Here is a 7,146-nt window from a genome sequence, read left to right on the forward strand (position 1 = left end):
TGTTCCTTTCATCATTTTTCTGCATAAAGAGGAGTAAAAGTTAGTTACGATGGCTAACTTTTAACTGCGAGTAATTCATCCATTTCTTGTCATAATCCATCGATATGTTAGCGTATTAAGATATGAAAGAGATAAGAAAAGAGGAAAAAGGTTATAGAATTAAGAGTAAATACACACCCATTTCATAACTCAACAACTAGGTCTATGTGAAAGTCTAGCTTGTACCGGATTGCATGCAAGTATCTTTCATTTCCATGTGTGGACGTGATACATTGGATTATCTCGCACACTAATCCTAAGACAATGTTCAACAGTGCCAGCGGGACATAGTTTTCTACCTTTGGGGTGAGCGACTATCAGGAGATGTATCACTTGTCACAGTCAGTGATCACAATGGAGAAACCCTTTAGCAAACCCAAAAGCGTAAAATCCAAAGATATCTTGATGAGTTGGGTGAAAGAGCCAGTGAAGTTCAGCACAACATCGACCCTGGTTTACAAGATGAAGATATTGTGTAAGGCATATCAGTACTTGGTCATCTTTTCATTCCACTTATACATCTAAGAGAGCTCAAATGCCTTCCCGCAGAGTTGGGTGATTGCGTTGGACCAACTACTCAGCGATGGAAGGCGATGCAACTAGTCTGACATGTTGGCTCTCAGGTTGAAGGAATAGGTGATAGAATCCCGACATCCACCCAAAGGTCAGCAGGTAGAGATGTACATGTCTTCTGACATTCTGGATGCAATCTATGCCTCTCAGCAGTTCCCAGGCTTGAAGTGGGCATGGACACCTTTAGAAACCTCTATGCACACTTATTGCAAATTATTCTCTGAATTCAGCTTCCGCGGAGTCATCACACAGTTGTTAGACCACATTATCACCCCAATGTGCTAAATGATATTTAAGGAGGATCCACCTTGCATGTTGTGGGCAGTGATGGAGGTATTGATCGACATAAATTATTGGTATGCCTTACCCCTTAGCACCTTCATATGGATGTACAGTGCGAAGAAGCCTCCGCATGTTTTACAGAAGTTTTCTATGGACAAGCTCGTCATGCAAGAAGTGTCGTATCACATCTCATTAGGGTTGTCAGCTAGACTACACAGGAGGAAGAAGGCACCTTGGCCCTCTCTTCCTTTGCGGATCGGGTTGTATGAGATACAAAATCTCAAGCATCCTGATGCTGAGATGGAGGAGTTAAAAATATTCACTTTCGGCACCAGAAGTTTTAATCCATATGAACCTGCATTGCTTTGTGAAGGAAAACTGTGTGAGAGTGCAATTTCCTTGGATCCACGAGGTTTCATTGGCCTAAGGAAGACCCATGGAGATATTTCCATAGCTTCTCCAAGCCAAATTAACTGTTCAGCATAGCTGTTGAATGGTTAGAAAAGTAGCACGAAGAAACATCTCAAAGAGAACCATCATCAACAACACCAGAGTGTGGCAGACCTACGCATGACAAAGGCAAGAGAAAGGTTGCCAACAGTGTAGAGGCAGAACAAAGCTGTAAGTTCAAAGTAGATCCACTTATGATGAAAGCATCTTTGGAGATTGAGGCTAAGAGGTGACATCGCGACAGGAGAAATTCGCAAAGGAAAAGAGAGAGATGGAGAATGGAGGAAATATAAAACGAGTTGAAAGAGTTGAAGCAACAACTCTGAGAAGAAAAAGAGCTGCACAAAAGAGAAAAGGAAGTGCAACTGGGACATACACAGCAAGAGGCACAACAGGCATAGATTGAAGAAACTGCGCCGATACATGTTATAAACGCATTTGAGCAGTTGGCATAGAGTAGATAGGGTGAGAAGTTCCAGGAGCGAGACTTAGCTCAAGAGATTGAACAGATGATAGAGCAGATGGATACGAATGTGGTACAACCAATGTCCGAACATGATATTAAACTCAGGCCTCATAATCGACAAGGCAACCCACCATATTCACTAGATCGAGAAGTAGAGCAAGTCCCAAGCGATCAAGGTGACACAAATATCCTTGAAGACAATCCAAAAGCGGAGATGCACGACATATCTTTCGATGAGTCACAACATAGAGTTGTGCAGTTGTGTAGAGTTCCTACTACGAATGTCCACACCTCCTTCGTAGTTTGAAGAACGAGTGATCATATCTAATGTGCGTAAGCATCCAGCAGCATTGGCTGATGCTACTAGAGCATATGTCGAGGTCACCAGCTCGAGTGTTCAATTCTTGATAGTAGAGAAAAAGCACATGACCAAGGAGTTACAAGCAACTAATCGGGGAGGAGAAAAGGTTACATAATCCACCAGAGCAAAGTTGAAGAGAGGAATACTAGATAAAGTATCATCCCTCGAAACAGTCATGCGTATGTTGTATTCCAGATTCAGCACCATGAATAAGGCAATTGTCCATCTCAACGGTTGGCAACACTGCTGTGCTAGGAGAGCACACAACTTGTCAAATCGAGACACCGCTATTGAGCGCATGGAGTCATGGACAATGAGATATAAAGGAGACCCATTTCATTTTCCAAAGTTGATGAAGCCGAAGGTGGTAAAGTCGAAGGCACACATTCAAAGTCAGATTTGAAACTATGAGGAACTCCTGCAGCTCATCACTAGTTTGCAAGCTTACCATGCACGGGTTTTTAGAAGTATGGATGTCATTGTGCGCACACACACGATCCCATCTATTGAAACATTCACCGAGGAGAAATCAAAGAACCAAGTCCGAACGGAGTTGGACATGTACTTTGATGAGTTAATGCATGTAGCCACCAGCGCAGACTTGGAGATCAGCGTAGACACTATGCATCAGTATATTGCTGGTCAGGTTGCACTCAAGACTATGATGTGCATGTTATCAGATGAGTTGGATAGAGGGGCCAAATCATTGTACCCCGATGCAATGGAGGTGAGAGTTCGCTTTCAGCAAGATGTCACCATTGAGCATGCGAACACCATCACAGACTACCAAGCTTGGCATCAGTTCACCACCATCGTTCATCATGAAGATGTCGAAGAGTTGGCCTTTCCATAGCTGTCTGAGTCTTAGTAGTGTCTTGCATGACTTTTTGAAGCCTATTTTGTCTCACATGAGTACATGTGAAGATTGTAATGTAACATCTTGTAAAATTTAATGACCAAGTGTCGATGATTGAATTTAACAGTCATGTAGTAGTTGAAGAGTAATGAGGGTAGGTGAAGTGTCACAAAGGGTAATTTCAAGGGTCACCCAACCTTTTGTTATTTATAGAACCTCATTAATCAATGCAGGGGGATTTTGGGAACCAATATTCCTATAGGTGTATCTTAGAGAAAGCTAAGAGTGTATTGTAACGAGCCTTGGCTTCTCCAAAGTGCAGAGCTAGTATATCTCTTTGGAGGAGCAGGCGACAGTGACTATAACATTCCATTGTCTAGACGTTCCCAGGCTTGAAGTGGGCATGGACAACTTTATAAACCTCTATGCACACTTATTGCAGATTATTCTCCGAATTCAGCTTCCGCGGAGTCATCACACAGTTGTTAGACCACATTATCACCCCAATGTGCTAAATGATATTTAAGGAGGATCCACCTTGCATGTTGTAGGCAGTGATGGAGGTATTGATCGACATAAAATATTGGTATGCCTTACCCCTTAGCACCTTCATATGGATGTATAGTGCGAAGAAGCCTCCGCATGTTTTACCGAAGTTTTCTATGGACAAGCTCGTCATGCAAGAAGTGTCGTATCACATCTCATTAGGGTTGTCAGCTAGACTACACAGGAGGAAGAAGGCACCTTGGCCCTCTCTTCCTTTTCGGATCGGGTTGTATGAGATACAGAATCTCAAGCATGCTGATGCTGAGATGGAGGAGTTAAAAATATTCACTTTCGGCACCAGAAGTTTTAATCCATATGAACCTGCATTGCTTTGTGAAGGAAAACTGTGTGAGAGTGCAATTTCCTTGGATCCACGAGGTGTCATTGGCCTAAGGAAGACCCATGGAGATATTTCCATAGCTTCTCCAAGCCAAATTAACTGTTCAGCATATTTGTTGAATGGTTAGAAAAGTAGCACGAAGCAACATCTCAAAGAGAACCATCATCAACAACACCAAAGTGTAGCAGACCTACGCATGACAAAGGTAAGAGAAAGGTTGCCAACAGTGTAGAGGCAGAACAAAGTTGTAAGTTCAAAGTAGATCCACTTATGATGAAAGCATCTTTGGAGATTGAGGCTAAGAGGTGACATCGCGACAGGAGAAATTCGCAAAGGAAAAGAGAGAAATGGAGAATGGAGGAAATATAAAACGAGTTGAAAGAGTTGAAGCAACAACTCTGAGAAGAACAAGAGCTGCGCAGAATAGAAAAGGAAGTGCAATAGGGACATACACAGCAAGAGGCACAACATGCATAGATTGAAGAAACTGCGCCGATACAGGTTATAAACGCATCTGAGCAGTTGGCATAGAGTAGATAGGGTGAGAAGTTCCGGGAGCGAGACTTAGCTCAAGAGATTGAACAGATGATAAAGCAGATGGATACGAATGTGGTACAACCAATGTCCGAACAGGATATTGAACTCAGGCCTCATAACCGACAGGGCAACCCACCATATTCACTAGATTGAGAAGTAGAGCAAGTCCCAAGCGATCAAGGCGACACAAATATCCTTGAAGACAATCCAAAAGCGGAGATGCATGACATATCTTTCGATGAGTCACAACATAGAGTTGTGCAGTTGTGTAGAGTTCCTACTCTGAATGTCCAAACCTCCTTCATAGTTTGAAGAACGAGTGATCATATCTAATGTGCGTAAGCATCCAGTAGCATTGGTTGATGCTACTAGAGCATATGTCGAGGTCACTAGCTCAAGTGTTCAATTCTTGATAGTAGAGAACAAGCGCATGACCAAGGAGTTACAAGAAACTAATCGGGGAAGAGAAAAGGTTACATAATCCACCAGAGCAAAGTTGAAGAGAGGAATACTAGATGAAGTATCATCCCTCGAAACAGTCATGCGTATGTTGTATTCCAGATTCAACACCATGAATAAGGCAATTGTCCATCTCAACGGTTGGCAACACTGTTGTGCTAGGAGAGCACACAGCTTGTCAAATCGGGACACCGCTATTGAGCGCATGGAGTCATGGACAATGAGATACAAAGGAGACCCATTTCATTTTCCAAAGATGATGAAGCCGAAGGTGGTAAAGTCGAAGGCACACATTCAAAGTCAGATTTGAAACTATGAGGAACTCCTGCAGCTCATCACCAGTTTGCAAGCTTACCATGCACGGGTTTTTAGAAGTATGGATGTCATTGTGCGCACACACACGATCCCATATATTGAAACATTCACCAAGGAGAAATAAAAGAACCAAGTCCGAACGGAGTTGGACATGTACTTTGATGAGTTAATGCATGTAGCCACTAGCACAGAGTTGGAGATCAGCGTAGACACTATGCATCAGTATATTGCTGGTCAGGTTGCACTCAAGACTATGATGTGCATGTTATCAGATGAGTTGGATAGAGGGGCCAAATCAGTGTACCCCGATGCAATGGAGGTGAGAGTTCGCTTTCAGTAGGATGTCACCATTGAGCATGTGAACACCATCACAGACTACCAATCTTGGCATCAGTTCACCACCATCGTTCATCACGAAGATGTCGAAGAGTTGGCCTTTCCATAGTTGTCTGAGTCTTAGTAGTGTCTTGCATGACTTGTTGAAGCCTATTTTTTCTCACATGGGTACATGTGAAGATTGTAATGTAACATCTTGTAAAATTTAATGACCAAGTGTCGATGATTTAATTTAACAGTCGTGTAGTAGTTGAAGAGTAATGAGGGTAGGTGAAGAGTCACAAAGGGTAATTTCAAGGGTCACCCAACCTTTTTTTATTTATAGAACCTCATTAATCATTGCAGGGGGCTTTTGTGAACCAATATTCCTATAGGTGTATCTTAGAGAAAGCTAAGAGTGTATTGTAACGAGCCTTGGCTTCTCCAAAGTGCAGAGCTAGTATATCTCTTTGGAGGAGCAGGCGACAATGACTATAACATTCCAATGTCTAGACTAGTAATTAGACATGGTGGTATAGAACTTTCACTTTCTTAATATAATAGGGCCAACACGCTTCATGCATATGTTGTTACAGTATTTCAGTTGTCTTGGTTACGCTAACGATATATGTATCTGTTTGCTAACACATGTATGTGTGGAATTTTCCATATATGTATGTATGAATCTTATTGAGATGTGTTATTGGTTTAAGCATCACTTTGGATCATTGGTTCACTTCCCTTCCAGCTTGTGATGTATCTTTGGTCATGTGTTCCCTTCCAAGTCGTGTGTTTTCACAGGTTTCCAAGGGGTGCGCTTATTCCACTTTCCGTGTGTTAGAATCCCTTGTGTACCTTCCTTGGCTTGCTGCACTAGTCACACCCTTTCTACCAACAAGGACATCTTGCTTGCCTCTGTGTGCAACCATGGTCAAGGTGATACCGTACAACCCACTACTAGGACTCCTACACCAAACAGTTTGAGGTCTAGTTGGCACTTCTTACCAAGGAGATCCCGTGACATGTTGGCGGGTCCAGCACCGTCAACACCACAATACTTGTTCAGTCAACTTCTGCAGGTTGTGATTTTGCTTGCAAGCGGAAGGACTGAAGTTTTGAGCAGAAGTACAACACTAACCATTCCACAACACATAAAATAGTTAAAGCACTTAATCAAGAGTGGTAAATATTTATGGGCAAACATTTACTATGCAACTCTTACTTGTAGTCTGCAAATTCTGCAAGTTTAGAAAATCCCTCATTTTGTATAATCGCCAATCTTGTGTCTTAAATATTTTCTCTACCATGAATTAATAAGTCAAAGTTGTATGTTTGGATAAACATGAATGAAAATAGTTTTTTTTATTGTTGAGGGAGAGAGAGGGTGTAAGTTCATGAGAGATGAAGAGAAAATCGTGGAGCAAATTTTGGTGGGTGCGTGGAAACAACAGTTACTAGGTTTTACTGTGTGTTACTCCACAACCCCTCGTGAAGTGTAAATTGGCGTAAACCTTGTTTTTCTTCTTTTTGAATGAGTTGTAGTCTAATATGAATGTATTTTCATGAATTATAATTTAATCCAAAGTCTTCCTTAGTTGCTCCAATAT

Source organism: Pinus tabuliformis, chromosome 9 (genome assembly GCF_031772625.1).
Source record: "Pinus tabuliformis cultivar Carrire ecotype Pingquan chromosome 9, CPIR1, whole genome shotgun sequence".
Classification (NCBI taxonomy): Eukaryota; Viridiplantae; Streptophyta; class Pinopsida; order Pinales; family Pinaceae; genus Pinus; species Pinus tabuliformis.